Source organism: Symphalangus syndactylus, chromosome 5 (assembly GCF_028878055.3).
Source record: "Symphalangus syndactylus isolate Jambi chromosome 5, NHGRI_mSymSyn1-v2.1_pri, whole genome shotgun sequence".
NCBI lineage: Eukaryota > Metazoa > Chordata > Mammalia > Primates > Hylobatidae > Symphalangus > Symphalangus syndactylus.
In genome coordinates, this window is record NC_072427.2 from 19,498,733 (window position 1) to 19,515,767 (window position 17,035).

The following is a 17,035-nucleotide window of genomic DNA, read 5'->3' on the forward strand; positions in this document are numbered from 1 at the left end:
GTTCCATAATTTATCTGCAAATGATTGAGTCATAGAACAACATAAAATATGAAATACCTGACATAAAATCTACCTAAAGCAATTTATGAAATACCTGAAGGAATACTAAATTTTAAAAACCAACAATATAAATTTAGGTCAGGTCAATAAGACAAGCTTGCCAGGTTTCAGGACTAGAAATTATGCTCATGTGAGTAACTGTCCCTCAATTCTGGTATCATTCAAAACAATTACTAAAATATGAAATTAAATGGCTGATCAAATCCAAGCATATACTTAGTCAACAGGAGCCGGGCAGCTTTCATTATTCATTATTCATTAAGATAAGCAAAGAATTCCCACCACCCTTCTCAAATTTAGCATTTAATTTTCAGAGAAGCAGCAGAGATGATCTTCGTGTTTCTAGCTGATTAAGTCGGTAGTCCCTGGATAGGTTTGTGTGCTTGCAGGGAGTATTGCCACATCCTTAAAAGGTTCCTTGAAGAACTTAAAGCCCAAATGAAAAGATGCCACACAGATTTCTGAGTAATGGGCAGGGGACATGCGAAGGGACGAATCAATTCTCAGCTCCCATCTCACCTCCCCGTAGGATTTCTTTTTCCTTTTTTTTTTTTTTTTTGACTGAGTTTCACTCTTGTTGCCCAGGCTGGAGTACAATGGCACGATCTTGGCTCACTGCAACCTCCCCCTCCCAGGTTCAAGCAATTCTCCTGCCTCAGCCTCCCGAATAGCTGGGATTACAGGCATGTGCCACCACGCCTGGCTAATTTTGTATTTTTAGTAGAGACGGGGTTTCTCCATGTCGGTCAGACTGGTCTAGAACTCCCAACCTCAGGTGATCCGCCCGCCTCGGCCTCCCAAAGTGTTGGGATTACAGGCTTGAGCCCCTGTGCCCAAATTCCTCATAGTGTTTCTTAGCATCCCCCATTGGACACCTCAACAGAAATAATAATAGTGAGTCTATTAATAAATGAATAAAAGGTTAACGGACTCATGTGTTCATGTATGGAAAGGATAAATTAAGTAGATTATATATACTATATAAACTAGCACCGGAATAAATTCCACTACAAAAAAAAGAACCCTAAATGTTATATCCTTAAGCTCAGTGAAGTATTCAAATAGCAGAATGGGAGTTTGAATTTTTATTAATTTCAGTGTTGTTTTAATTTTCTGGCCATCAGGCAAGATCCAGTCTGCTCAGCACATCACTTGTGCACATGACTCTTCACTAACTTTTTCAGAGGCTTCTTCCAACCAAATAGTAGCCCCTTCACACTGTCTGCAATAAAATATTGCATCATAATTAGTGACCCAGGATGAACCTAGGATGCTATCTTTGAAAGAAATTTGAACTTAGAGTTGGGAGATGTGAGTTATAATTCTCACCCCACCTTACAATATCTGTTTGACTTTGGGCAATTAAGTTAATCTTTCAGAAATTCCGATTTTGAAACTGTAAAACAAGAATTATAATACCTGTCTTCTGTTGAGTAGATGAAATCAGATAATGCACATGAAGGCACTTTAATGTGAAAGTGCTATACATTTGGGAAGAATTATTATTCTTTGACTCTGAGCTGTCCTTCAGCTGAATCTACTTGTAAAAACTTTGAGGAGGTCCAAAAGTATCTTTTTACAGTGCCGTATCCCCAGACTGCTGACTAATAACAATGAATCAAAATAGAAAACATACATACATGCACACACATATGCACACACATATCATTCTACTATTCAATGAGTCAAACAATTTTAATAAGTCGTAATAGTTTTTTACTTTTTTTTTTTTTTGAGATGAGGTCTCACTCTGTTGTCCACACTGAATTGCAGTGGCACACTCAGCACACTGCAACCTCTGCCTTCCAGGCTCAAGTGATCCTCCCACCTCCACCTCCCAAGTAGCTGGGACCACAGGTGCATGCCATCACACCCAGCTAATTTTCTTTGTATTTTTTTTTTTTTTTTTGAGACAGAGTCTTGCTCTGTCGCCCAGGCTGAAGTGCAGTGGCGCAATCTCGGCTCACTGCAAGCTCCGCCTCCCGGGTTCACGCCATTCTCCTGCCTCAGCCTCTCCAAGTAGCTGGGACTACAGGCGCCCGCCACTACGCCCGGCTAATTTTTTTTTTTGTATTTTTAGTAGAGATGGGGTTTCACCGTGGTCTCGATCTCCTGACCTTGTGATCCGCCCGCCTCGGCCTCCCAAAGTGCTAGGATTACAAGCGTGAGCCACCGTGCCCGGCCTTTCTTTGTATTTTTTGTAGAGACAGGGTTTCACCAGGTTTCCCAGGCTGGTGTCAACCCCCTCTGCTCAAGCCGTCTACCTGCCTCAGTTCCCCAAAGTGCTGGGATTTACAGATGTGAGCCACTGTGCCCAGCTGGTTTTTCACTATCTTTTCCACCACAACCCATTGAATGGAAATAAATCTGTAAACTTTTTTTCTCTATCTTTACATATCGTGAACTCTTTTCATAATATCAAATATTTTCTTTATAACTTTTTGTTTTGTTTTGTTTTTGGTGATGGGGTCTTGCTCTGTTGCCCAGACTTGGGTGTAGTGGTAAGATCATAACTCACTGCAACCTCGAACTCCTGGTTCAGGCAATCCTCCTGCCTCAGCCTCCCGAGTAGCTAGGACTGCAGTGTGCACCACCACACCCAGGCATAACATTGTTTTATCAGCTGCTTACTATGTCAACATTTTACATGATAATTATAATTCCTATTATTACTATAATTTGTTAATTTACTGTGACATTGTAAACAATGATGTGACAAATTTCATAATACTTATACACATGATGACCATACATTCCCGTTTGCTCAGGAAAGTGCCAGTTTACAGCTGTTGTCCTACTGTAAGTATTTAGAGAAAACGCTCTTCCGTGCAAAAGTCTCCTAGTTCAGTCAATAAATTGTATCGTCACTCTATCTTAAAGTTCTTACTTATTGCCCTTAAGAAAATTGAAAATGGAATTGCTGAGTAAAAGATAATAATTAATTCTACTTGTTTTCTAATGTGAAATACATATTCATTTCTGAAAATGAATTGAAGGCATTAAAAATTTGCAGATTACATGAATGAAGGCATTAAAAATATGCAGATTACGTATGTAGGTACTACATATTCTGGGACTATATTAAACACTGTTATTTTTGTCCCTTCCTCTTTCAGTTCTACTGTGTGTCCCTTATGACTTCAACATTGCTAAGGCTCTGAGCAAAGGGATGTCCAGTCCAATGTTCTGTCTCTCTATCATCAGTACTGACTTTGAATTGGTCCCCTAACTCAGCTCAGTATGTTCCCCGAATGACGCCATGCTTTCCCCGCACATGCTGATCGGCCATCCTGAAACATGCTTGCCCTCATTATTATTATTATTTAGATGGAGTTTCACTTATTGCCCAGGCTGGAGTGCAGTGGCACAATCTTGGCTCCCCACAACCTCTGCCTCCCAGGTTCAGGTGATTTTCCTGCCTCAGCCTCCCAAGTAGCTGAAGGAGCTGGGATTACAGGCATGTGCCACCATGCCTGGCTAATTTTGTATTTTTAATAGAGACAGAGTTTCTACATGTTGGTCAGTCTGGTTTCGAACTCCTGACCTCAGGTGATCCGCCAGCCTCAGCCTCCCAAAGTGCTGGGATTACGGGCATGAGCCACCACACCCCGCCCTTCATTCTTCACCTGACTCTTACTCTTCCTTTAGGTCTTATCTTAGATTTCATTTTATCTTAGGCATACTTTTTTGACACAGTATATGTTATACTGTGGCAGAGAAAGTTCATGGTCCACAAGTACTCCATGTGCTGGCTACATTCTCCAGTCTTCCTTGAAGTTAGGTTTGGGCCATTTGGCTGCTCCTGGCCAATGGGTTGGTGATGCAGGAGCTAGAAAGAAATGATTTGGGCAGACAGTGAGGGTAAGAGAGTCCTTGGTAAGGTTTCCCTTTAATAAAAAGCAGCCTGAAAAATCAAGCTGCAAGCATAGATAAGCAAGCTAAAACTTGCATAGGGAAATGCCAGCAGCTGTGCCAAGAGAAAAGGGATACCTGGAAGCCAGGTATATTCAACATGGAGGTTCTCTCTTCCTTTTTCTTCATCACCATATGTGCAGTAAAAAGGCAGGCAACATGATGCCGGCCGGGTAGAGACCCCATCTGCATAATAAAAGATTAGGGTGGGGTGGCCAGCATCTTCACACACTATGTGAATGGCACACCTGGTCCAACAAATCTCTCATGCCCCATGTAAATCAGACACCACGTCCTCAAGGTCGTCTATAAAACCCTGTGTATTTTGCCACAGAACCAGAAGACCTACTTGGGAGCTCCTCTCTCTCTGCAGGAGAGAGACATCACAGATTCCAAAATTAATAGAAATTTTGAATACTGTTTTGTGAATTTATTTTCCACATCTGGATATGTTGTAATCTCTTTCCATCTTTTCTATGTCAGGGTATAAAGTCCACACAGTTTCCCAGTAGAATTGCCATTTTTCTTCCTCCTTATCACGCTAATCTTAAAAGTGATGTGTTCCAGATAGGTAGTTTCAAGATAGAATAGGACTCTTCAATTTGTATGAGACTTAGGTTAACCGAGAAATAATCCTTAAATTATTTTAAGTACCTGAGATTTTAGAGCTTTTATACTGTAACCACATGTGTTAACTATCCTGACTTACAGGAATCTTGGTTCCAAAAGTAGGGTAATGACATTACAAAAACCTAATTTATGTGACATTGAGTAAGGAGTTGAGCAGTAAACAGTGAGGCTAAGAAGATGGTGATCCATTTTTTTACAGTGAAAACAGTGAGAACAGGTGCAATGTGCCTGCAATGCTAGAAGAAAACAACACAAAATTTAAAAGGCAGTTGTTACTGAGATATTAGCAACTACTGGTGGATTGAGAAGTTATTGCAAGAAAGACAGGAACTCAGTAATTCATTAGCCTCCTTATAAGCAGAAATGAACTAGAATGAAATAGAGAGTCCAGAAAATTGGGTCCTTGCAGGGTTGGAAAAGCCGACTTTCTAAAGCCCAAACTGTAAGAGAAGGGATTAGAAAAGGCTTTGAATGACAAATGCTCAGTAAGATAAAGTGATTCCAGGCAAAGATCAGATTGAGTCTTAAGGTATTTTAATTAAGTTGAGAGAGAGAGGTGTGAGGGAAAAAATGAAAAGTAATAAAGTGGCTCTAAAATCTATGTCTCTTCAGATGTCTAGGTGTGGTTGCTGGTGCCCGGAACTGAGTGAGAGTCCATGAATCAGAATCCGATTAACTCTTTGAGACAATGAATAACCTAAGAAGCCACAAGTTCAGAATTTAAAAATATCTTTTACTGAAACAATTCTAAAACCCTCGGAAGAAACTTCCCCACAGTAGAGTCAGGGAATCTAGAAGAAATGTCAAATGAGCCCTTCCAGGAGTAGAATCATGACTTCCTCTTGAGTCCTCCTCCACCTTAGGGGATGAAAACTTCACAGTCCTCCAAGCACAGTTGCTATGGCTGGTGACTGTTGCTGTCTCCCTCACTTTCCCTTTTTAAAATGGGAGTGTTTACTACAGTTATCCTATTCTGGTTACACCACTGTGTACTGAATGTTTTGCGTATGTGTGTGTTTGTGTGTGTAGGTTTACAGGGGAGGCAGTTAAGGAGAAAAGGAACATCTTAGTTCCCAACTCTCTGGATCAAGAGTTGACTCTTCTGTCCTAATGGAGAGAATACTGTACATTGCCTGGTTCGAGTTGGATGCCTGTGCTATCCATCCATTGCCTCTCAGTTCCAATATCACCCTTTTTACTGCCTTGTTGAAATGAATCTGCAATCTTAACTCTTTATCTTCTACCAGCTAGCACTAATTCACTACAAGGCACTGGAGAGAGATTCTGGCAGAGAAGAATTTTGCCTCCTGCTTCTGGCATGTTCCCTAGGCCTGCTCCTGCAGTGTGCATGGTTCTCCTGCATCAGGCTCTGCATTGCATGGCGGTCAGCAGCTCCCAGTGGCTGGCACCTTGCCTGGCAGCTCTTCTTTGAGCACTTTGTCGTGGAGTGCCTCGAGTAAGAAAGATGCCTCCTGGTGAACAGCTTTCCTGGAGGGCAGTTTTCCAGCAAATTCCAAGGGGCCTATTTCCAGCAAGATCTGCCAGGATGGCTTCTCTACATATATTATCTCTATATACAGTGACTTATCTGCTACCATGAGCCACAGAGTGGCCTCTCCAGCCAGGTTGGATCTCAGCTTTGGGTCAGGGAATGGCCACTGCAGAGGGCTCTTCCTTGTGTGTGATGTCTCGGCTCCATAGCTGTGACTGTTCCTCATGTTTGCTATTTCTGTGTTCTTTAGAGTTCTCTTGACTTCCAGTGACCTAATCCCTGGTTACTCCAATTCCCTATTAGAATAGTTATTTATATTACCATAACTCTGTTAAAGTACTGTGCAGTTTTTCTCCTGACCGAACCAGACATTACAATGTCCTGACTGGGTTGAGCTTTAGGTTTTCTTCCTGGGGAAGGGTGAACACATTTCAAATGTGGAGGAAAAGAGCCTCAGAATATTTAATAACCAAAAGCCAAAGAGTTTGTGCTCTTCAAATATATCCATTCATCTTGTATATGTCATAGTCTCCTTTGCAAGTAGATTCCATGTTACTTAGCACCATGTTTTTTACTTCATATCACAGCACCTACAGGACCAAAGAGTATGGTTGATCTACTGATTTCTTTTGCCAAAAGACAAAATTACAAGAATTACATTTAAAGATCTAAGGTGGCTTTATCTGAGGTCCTAGAATTGGGCAACACTTCATTTCATAAGATGGAATAAGTTCCCGTGAGCTGAGCAGAGGACATTGGTTTTATAGGCAGAGCAGGGCTGAAGACAGCAGAAACAAAGAATAGGAAGTGATTGGTCCTTTCAAACTTATATTTCCTGTAAGGTAGGAAAACCGAAACAAAACAATAGAAAACTGATTGGCTCACATCAAGTTACTTCAGGTTACTTTCTGTTTAAGAGTTAAAAGCAGAGGCAACTTCATTACCATGCCAATTGAAACTGGCCTGTTTGGGAAATTTGCCTATCTCGCCCTCCAGATTTCTCAAGTTGGATAACTCAGTTTGGGTTTGGTGATGTGGAGCCTCAGCATAAGTGACTCCATTTTGACTTTTACTTTGGTCTGTTGGGTCCTTGTGCGTGCACTTAGTTTGTAACAATTTCCTTCTATAATTTTTATTCACCACTTTTATGTTATAAGTTCCCTGAAGGTAGGGACCATGGCTTAGTGGTCAACATTATATGCCAGGTATTCAGCATATAACCAGTACTTAATGAGTATTTGTGATACAAAGAGTGAGCGCCTGATCACTCAGAGAGATTAAGTTTCTTGGATACTTACCACGTGCTGGCAGTCTTCTAAATAGTTTGATAAATCATCTCAGCTGAAACAGCAACTCTGTGAGGTCTGTATTATTATTATCTCCATTTTACAGATCAACAAATTAAGAGGTTAAGTTTTTCTAAAAGAAAGTGTGTTTCAAACAAGACATACCAAATCAAAGGGCTCCATTAGAAACAGTGAACTCAACCGGGCACAGGCTCATGTCTGTAAGCACTTTGAGAGGCCAAGGCAGGTGGAGCTCTTGAGCACAGATGTTCAAGCCCAGCCTGGGCAACATAGAGAAACCCTGTCTCTACCAAAAAAAAAAAAAAAAAAAAAAAGAACTACCAAAATTAGCCGAGTGTGTTGGCACATGCCTGTAGTCCCAGCTACTAGGGAGGCTGAGGTGGGAGGATTGCTTGAGCCTGGGAGGTCAAGGCTGTGGTGAATCAATAATGGTGCCACCCTGGGCCAGAGTAAGACGCTGTCTGGAAAAAAAAAAAGCATATATATAAAAATAAAAAAAGAAACAGCATACTCTATTCTCTCCCATGGTTTTCAAGATTCTGCCCAAATTACTGGTGCATTTGGCTGACTTTCTTCCTTATTCCAGTGTTCTGCTTATTTGCCACTCAGGTGATCAGCAAAAGCTCAGGAAAAGTGGTACTGATGGAGAGGATAAATGCTTACCCAAAGTCACATAAGTTGGCATATCTGCAGGGAAACATCACGTTAGCCTTTGAGGAGAGAGGTAAGTTCTTAGGCTGTATTAGGATTCTTTAGAGGGACAGGACTAATAGGATAGATGTATATATGAAGGGGATTTTATTAAGGGGTGTTGACCCACACGATCACGAGGTGAAGTCCCACAATAGGCCATCTGCAAGCTGAGGAGCAAGGAAGCCAGTCCGAGTCGAGTCCCAAAACCTCAAGAGGAGGGAAGTCGACAGTGCAGCCTTCAGTTTGTGGCAGAAGGCCTGAGGGCCCCTGGGAAATCATTGGTGTAAGTCCAAGAGTCCAAAAGCTGAAGAACTTAGAGTCTGATATTCAAGGGCAGGAAGCATGCAGCACAAGAGAAAGATGAGGGTCAGAAGACTCAGTGAGTCTGCTCTTTCTATCTTCTTTTGCCTGCTTTATTCTAGCTGAGCTGGCAGCTGATTAGATGGTGCCCATCCAGATTGAGAGTGGGTCTACCTCTCCCAGTCCACTGACTCAAATGTTAATCTCCCTTGGCAATACCCTCACAGACACATCTAGGAACAATACTTTGCACCTTCAATCCAATCAAGTTGACACTCAGTATTAACCATCACACAGGCTATGCAGGGATCCAAACAAGAAAATGTGTAACAATTTCAGAAGTGGCAAAAAGCAACAACGAGATGGAAAAAGATGTGAAGGATGTGATAGTGAACGTGGGTTACCCCCAAGGCTCTTTGTAGCAAGACAAGGCTGGAGCTCCTCTTTTGCATGCAACTGATTTATGCTGCAAGGTCCTGAAGGAAGACAGATGTTTTTTGTTTTGTTTTGTTTTAGTGCAGTTCTCCAGTAAAAACAAAACCCAGGCGGTGAATAAATTCAGTCTTCTCCTTTGGGAGAAGTTCACTTCTACTGGGGCCAGAATCTGCTTTTACATACCCTGAACTAGAGGGTCAGAGTATCCTCAAAAGGCTTTGTTGGTACTTCAACTCCGATATCTACCCATCCTTAGAACTATGGCTGCTGCTCCAAAACCTCATACCTTGCTTTCTCCAACGCCCTAGAGAGAGATATTGGCTTGGGTTAATCTTGATTTTGTTATGTATCCTGGACTAGGTGCTTGGAATGGCTGAGTGTCCCTCCAAGCAGATGGAACAGCCCCCATGCCATTCTTCCATATTAGTTATAAATATGTTCAGCTGCCTGAATTAGAAAATCCCGTGACAGAGGCATTAGGGAACAACACTTTGGTTTTCTCCAAAAGAGCAGGGAGGTAGGCAATTACTATGATTATTTTAGTGGCTCTACCAAATTAGGTCCAAAGTCTCTTCCATTTTTGCGGCCTTCCTCTCCTGGTCACAGCGAGGTTGCTGCCACTCAAGCCATCATATCTGTGTCCCGTGCAAGATGGGAAGACTATAAAAGGGGAAAGGGCTCTTGGAGGCCATTCTATTTTCTATAATCAGGAAAGCAAATATTTTCATAGCTCATCTCTTCACACCCACTTCCCAGCAAACCCATGGGCAGCAAGTCTTCCCACAGAAGCAAGGGAAGCTGGAAAATTAGGGACCACGTTTATCAGAAGTGTCTCTGCACAATCATGCCTTGGAATGGATATGTTGCTGCACCCCAAAAAAGTAGTGTATCTCAAAACCAGAACAATAAGAGACTAAATACTTGATGGGCAACCAACTGTATTGGCCATTTCTTCTATTTAATTTAATACATCAGACCTTACTCTGCTTCCCTTAGCTGTATGGTCTCACCTCTTGCAATTTTACTTTGAGGTGCCCACATGCTTTATGTTTATGTCCAGGCTGTAGAAGGATTGAGCCTGCTGAGGCTGTGCAACAGGGTAGTACATAGCGTGTGATATTTTACAGGTTGAAAGAAACTTTTTTTTTTAACTTTTATTTTAGTTTTGGAGGTACATGTGAAAGTTTGCCACATAGGTAAACTCATGTCACAGGGGTTTGTTGTACAGATTATTTCATCACCCAGGTATTAAGCCCAGTATCCAATAGTTATCTTTTCTGTTCTTCTCCCTCCTTCCATCCTCCATCTTCAAGTATAACTCAGTGTCTATTGTTTTCTTCTTTGTGTTCATAAGTTCTCATCATTTAGCTCCCACTTATAAGTGAGAACATGTGATATTTGGTTTTCCGTTCCTATTTTAATTTGCCGAGGATAATGGCCTCTAGCTCTATCCATGTTCCTGCAAAGGACATTATTATCACTCCTTTTCATGGCTGCATAGTATTCCATGGGGTATATGTATTACATTTATCCAGTCTACCACTGATGGGCATTTAGGTTGATTCCATGTCTTTGCTATTGTGACTAGTGCTGCAATGAACATTTGTGTGCTTGAGTCTTTACGGTAAAATGATTTCTATTCCTCTGGGTATATGCCCAGTAATGAGATTACTGGGTTTAACCGTAGTTCTGCTTTTAGCTCTTTGAGGAATCACCACACTGCTTTCCACAATGGTTGAACTAATTTACACTCCCACTAACAGCGAATAAGTGTTCCCTTTTCTCCACAACCTCACCTGCATCTGTTACTTTTAGACTTTTTCATAAAAGCATTCTTACAGGTGTGAGATGATATCTCATTGTGGTTTCCACTTGCATTTCTCTAATGATCAGTGATATTGAGCTTCTCTTCATATGCTTGTTGGCTGCATGTATGTCTTCTTTTGAAAGGTGGCTGTTCATGTCCTTTGCCCACTTTTTAATGGGGTTGTATGTTTCCTTTCATAAATTTATGTAAGTTCCTTGAGGATGCTGGATATGAGACCTTTGTCAGGTGCATAGTTGGCAAATATTTTCTCCCATTTTGTAGGTTGTCTGTTTACTGTGTTAATACTTTCTTTTTTCTGTGCAGAAGCTCTTAAGTTGAATTATATCCCACTTGTCAATTTTTGCTTTTACTGCGATTGCTTTTGGTGTCTTTGTTATGAAATCTTTGTCTGTTCCTATGTCTAGCGTGGTATTGCCTAGGTTGTCTTCCAGGATTTTTTACAGTTTTGGGTTTTATAATTAAGTCTTTAATTCATCTTGAGTTGATTTTTGTTTATGGTACAAGGAAGAGGTCCAGCTTCAATCTTCTGCATATGGCTAGCCAGTTATCCAAACACCATTTATTGACTAGGGAGGCTTTTCCCCATTACTTGTTTTTGTCAGAAAAGAAACATTTTAATAGTCCTGATAACATTCCCCTATCTTGAATGTCCTGCTAACATTCCCCTATCTACAAAGCATAGCACCTGGGGTGGTGTTGAGTCTGGATTCCTTGGACGTGTCAATATACACCAGATAATGGCCAGTTTTCCACAAGAATATAGATGACTAGCACTTCGTGTCACAATACCTGGCACAGTGAGTAATTTACTTTTGTTTTTTCTCGTTTGTTTATCTGTCGTTCTCTCTTTCTTTCTCTGTCACACACACACTCACACACACACACACTGTGTTTACACACTGCTGTTTACAATTTGACAATGCATTTGTTGTCCATTCAAAGGCACTCACTGACAAAGCTGGGCTCCCTCGAGTGTGGCTGAGATGCTGTGCACTTAGTGGCACTGCAGAACCCCAGGGCCTGGGCACCAGGGCTGCACCTGCCGAGCAGCCCGCCTGTGAGACCCATCCTCACCCGCTCTGCTGCTCAGTGGCGGCCTCTGCCTTGCCTGCTGGAGCAGGGCTCTTCAGCCGAGGACAGGACAAGTCGCTCCTTTATTCAAGTCTTTCACTGAGCTCCCAGAGCTGCAGTTGTGAATCTTTTGTTTGTATTTGTAAACTAAGTGAATTTGACATGGAAGTCACCAAAGGGGAATACATTTGGAACATTGAAATGCCATTTTACAGGCACATTTCTAATCATAGCTGCCCTTTAAAGCCCACATAAAATTGTCGCCTTGAGTTCCCCTGTTTTTCAGCCTCAGTGCGGCTCTCTTTGCAAATCCCACAGCATGACAACAACAAGATTTCATTTTTAGTCAGACTTGACACTGGCTAAACACTAACGTGGGCTCTTTATGTTTCCATAAACTCTCTTCATACAGAGCCACCAGTAGAGCATGGGAAACTGAAAAATAAGTTCCAATTAGAGACCATGTTGGCCCACTCAGGGTGATATGGCTCCCAGTGTTTGTAGAGAGGGAAAGAGCATAAAAGAAGGCGGCTGTGTGCCCCAGCTTGCCCCCGAAGGAGCTGTGCCCACTATTGTGGCATGGGGAAATGTCACTCATTAGCTGGCTTGCCTCCTAGCCTAGAATTTGTTCTTACCTTCTCTGCCTTCTCCTAAGCCATCCCTTTCTCTGAGCAAATCCAATGCCTTATAGCACCGCCAGCGTATTCAAGTGTACAATTTTAATGTCACATGTACAACCATACCTGCCTGTGGTGACTCACAGTGCCCGCATTATCCTCTTTGCCAAGTAAATGGTAAAACACTGAACGACCCTCTAATTGATCTCTGGGGTCACACAAGACCTGACAACGGGACTCACCAGGCACTAGGACATGATGGAGAAGTCTGAAAAGAGAAAATGGAGAGGAATCGGGGAGAAAACCAGCTGAGTTCATTTTCACTCCCATAATGAAAAGCAATCTGGTTCAGCCTGGAGGATTACAAAATAGGGCAAGACCAAGGTGACCCCAGCTGCAGTGTAAATTTATTCTATGCTTTTTACATTTTAACTTAAATGCTACATTTGTCCCATTTATTATGGCACAAGGTTGGAAAATGTGGTGTGATATCAAGAGGAGAATGGATCCAGAACCAGAATATCTGGAGTATGTCTTATCGTCCTACCCACAATTTCCCCAAAATCAGTGTTTAAAAAATATTTATCAATATATGTAGAGTTTATTTTGGCAGCCCATGGAAAAAGGGAACTTGCTATTTTCCTCACCGTGTATCTGGTACCCAGAAGTAACGACAATAGTAAATAACTACACTATTGATAGGCAACATTTATTGTGTGCTTACTTTGAGCCAGATACTGCTTGAAGTACTGTATTAACCAGCTCCAGGGGCTCTAATCTTAATCATGACATTCTATTGACCCCCTAACTTATAAATATAACATAGTATGCAGTTAATAAATATTTATTTTAGCCATCTCCAAGAACTTTGGGAGATAGTTTTGTTTTGCTATTTACTTTTTTTTTTTTAACCTATATAAGGTTTGAAATGGAGAAATAAGATAATAGCAAGGAGGAAGTCTGTAAGCACAGAACATACTGGCTTGTTTATTCTGCCTCTCTTTGGTTTGGATGCGGGAATGTAGTTGAAGATTCACACATTCTGGTCTATTGTTCTAAATGGATGATCCCAAAGACTTATTCTTGGCCAATAGGGAGCTGTTAGACCTTTTTCTTGCTTTAACAGCTTTCTGGACACTTAAAGAGATAAAATAAGGAATAAATCATTTGATGCCCCTACTTTGCCACTGGAAACATTTGGTTAACAGCACTCACAAGCTGCAGAACAAGTCTCCTTGGAGAGGTGAATTCACTTACTCCTCTCCCCAGCTCACAGCAGCTTTTGGCCATTTATCATAATTCTGACCTCTGAGCATAAATTTGAAGAGATAATGGAAGAAAAAACACTCTATTAAAAAGATAGTGCAGGAAGCCAGTGCTCTCTGATGATTTTATTATTTTGTTTCTATAACTGAGATTCATCATAGAATCCACAGATGGAGAACATTAGAGATGATCTTGCCCAACTTGTTCAATTTTTAGACGGAAGAATTGAAGATAGAGAAACTTAATAAGGCCACAGAGCTTGTACTGGGCAGTGTTAGAACCTCCACCAAGACCTCCTGACATCCAAACTAGAGTTTTTTTTCCCAAACTGGCAATTCCTCTGGCAAGGGAGCCTACGTTATGTGCATTGCATAAGACACTGGGGAATACAAAGAGATGGGTGTAAGAGAAGACTTAGTGGTTAGAATAGAGCTATTCTTTGAAGGAACTAGATACACAGAAAGTGGGTAGAGTGAAATAAAACACAGGCAGGCAGATAAAACGTGATCATTGAGGAGGGGATGTAATCACCTAGCAGGCTCTTCCTCCCTGCTGCACAGACAAATCCAATTCCCTGAGACGGTGGTATTGCAGTCAAGAAATGAGTTTAACTGATACAAGGCCAGACACACAGGATAAATGGAGTTGATATCAAAAGATCAATCTTAGGTTCTACAACAGAGATGAGATCTATGGGCACAATTGGGGAAGTCACAAATCTTGTGACCTCTGGCCACCTGACTCCTGAACTGTAATGAGTTATAGAAATTATGTCTACATTTGAGCAGAATTCAGACCCCTCCCATATCCCTTATTTTGTGGGCTTTCAGTTTCATCCACCAAACAAGGAGGGGATCAGTTGTAGGGAGGGACTATTATCATCCTTGCTTCAAAGTTAAACTAAAAACTAAATTCCTCTCATGGTTATCTTGGCCTCTGCCCAGGAATGAGCAAGGACAGCCAGCCTGTACGGCTAGAAGCAGGATGGTCAGCCACATTAGATTTCTCTCACTTTCATAACCTTTGCAACAGTGGTTTCAGAAAAACTGTTAAGGTCATGTTTAGAGACTAGTTTGAAGGCTAGTTACAGACTAGACTAGCATGTGAAAAGCCTCAAACACCAGAATTAAAGGCAGTCTATCTTGTTTATAATTCTGTTATTTATTCAACTGCATATTCACAAATTATGCCTCAATATTTAGAAGACTGACTTACACTTAGTCTTAAAAAATCACCATGGAGACGACAGCTGCCTAACAATTCTGTTTCCACCAGGAAGGCTCTCATAGGCAGTCAAGACCAGAACATTTTTTCAAGCACTTAAAACATTGGCTACAAGTCTTCTCATCAGAAAGAAAATCAGTCCAGATTCATGTAACTAGACTTAACGGGACAAAACTTCTTTAAAAGGTTAATTTCTGCCTTCAGCAAAACATTCATAATGGGCCATTATATGGTAAGCAGTGAAGCAGGAGAATGGGGAGTGAGCCATAGTTGATGTCATTGCAAAGAGATTTTGGAAAAAAATACAAGACTCAGGACCAACCCCTGTCCTTGCTTCACAGAGTTGACTAAATGTGACCTAACTGATTGTCTCTGAAGACTGGTGATTTGATTTATTCTCAGCAATGCTCTTTCCGAACAATTCTCTGGCTTCAACACCCATGCAAAGCTATTATACATAGCAAGAAGGGAAGGAGTTTCCACACACCCTTTGAAACGGGTCCTATACACTATCAAATCAGCTTATCCACACAGCAATCCATTTTAGAACCTGAAAGATCTGAACTGTTGGCATTAATCAAATGACTTGAGTAATGCCTGAACACCCCTTCTCCACTTTTAAATGTGTTGACAGAGCCTAAAGTTAATGGTCAGGTCTATCCTTGCAGTAATATCATGTTTAGAAATTACTTCGTTGTTTTTATGCACTTAGGGAATTTTACATTATACATTAACAGTAGTTGAGATAACAGGGCTTTTCAAGGGGAGGGTGTTGGAGGGAGTCTTGTGTTAGGTCTTGGGAAACCTGGGTTTGAGTCCTGTCTTTCCCACCTGAGTGACCTCAGGAACTAATTATTTTTTAGCCTCACTTCCTCCATGAGTAAACTGTACAAGCTAGATAAGATAAATTTAAAATTCCTTCCAGCTTTATAACTCTATGATTCCACAATTACATTCATTTTGTCCTTCAGAATACCAAACAGAACCACAAGTAGGCATTTAATAAACATTGCTAGATAGCATCACACTTGATTTTTTTTTTTACTGCTTGCATGTCTTCCCCTAAACCATTCAAGAATTTTAAAGTATTCAAATAAAGATTCTGCAAATTGTACATTTCATTTTGCTTATATATTTAGGCAACCATGATGCCTTCAGGGTTATGGTTATAAATGATGGCATTGGCTTGTTTTAAGAAGCAAATAACTCTAGGAAAATGTATCCCAATAGAATTCGGAGTATTTCTACCCAAGGTCCCCGCTCCACCTCACACCACACACATACCTTAAAATTTCAGAAGCGTGTCAAATGAAAAAGACTAGTTAGCATGGAATTGATCAATACAACAACCACCAGCAGCAGCAGCAGCAGCAGCAGCAAAACCACCACTATTCATTTTGTTGCTGTAATTTTTCAGTGAAAGAATGTAATTTTTTTTAATGTAGATTCCTATTGTTACCAAACTGAACTGGGGTCTGCTTGCCCAGCATGGTAAGGCCAAACATTCCTACCCAGGTTTTGCATCAGGAGAAAGGTGGGTTTTTATCTGCCAGGCGCCAAGCAAGGAGAATCGGGTACCTCACTCTGAAGACCTGACCTCTCTGATAGCTTACAAACAAGGGTTGTTAAACGTAGGGGTAAATTTCAGGGAAGCAGAAGTTACAGGCAGAATTGTAAATCAATACATGGAGGTTATCCTTTGGTTTGGCCTATAAAGGCGAAATATCTTGAAGCAAAGGGTAACATGTCATAAGTAGATTCAAAGATTTTCTAATTTGCAGTTGGTTAAGGAAAGGAAGCATTGTCTAAAGACTTGGGGTCAACAGAAAAGGATGCTAGCTTTGGCTTATGAGCATGACTCCTTCCAGGCCTCCGAGGAAGAAATTTGCAATAAAAGACGGCAGGCAGGCAGAGTCCAGTCCTCAGCTCCTCCTTATCTGAGGTCTACATGCCAGCAGATCTGTTTGGTGGGGGTCTGGGTTTCTGAAAAACAACTAAGGGACTTATGTTAAGATGTTATCTTTAGTTTCTGTAGGGAATCAGACATCTCGCAACTCTAACTTCCTTGACTATTGTTTTAAGCCACTATTACGTTTTTGCTTATCAAGTTGCTTATTTACTTCTATGTGCCCAGAATTCCCCTTGAAGAAACTCAAGATTTTCCTTTATATCCATGGTACAGGGGCTGGCAGGCCCCTAA

General features: G+C 41.2%; 2 long non-coding RNA genes across 2 annotated transcripts in view; one reads left to right on the top strand and one right to left on the bottom strand.

Annotated features, from left to right (window-relative positions):
• The window catches only part of LOC129482111 (uncharacterized), a 49,923-nt gene extending 40,938 nt beyond the window's left edge, over positions 1-8,985 (top strand). Inside the window, exons 2-3 of the long non-coding RNA XR_008657609.2 lie at positions 8,011-8,125; positions 8,692-8,985. This is a non-coding gene — a long non-coding RNA (uncharacterized lncRNA). The remainder of the gene's footprint in view (positions 1-8,010; positions 8,126-8,691) is intronic.
• On the bottom strand, positions 1,133-14,916 carry LOC129482110 (uncharacterized). The gene is made up of 3 exons (XR_008657608.1): positions 14,827-14,916; positions 12,588-12,698; positions 1,133-1,282 (listed from the first exon to the last, which is right to left on the bottom strand). It is a non-coding gene; the product is annotated as an uncharacterized lncRNA (long non-coding RNA).
• Between the last annotated feature and the right edge of the window lie 2,119 nt (positions 14,917-17,035).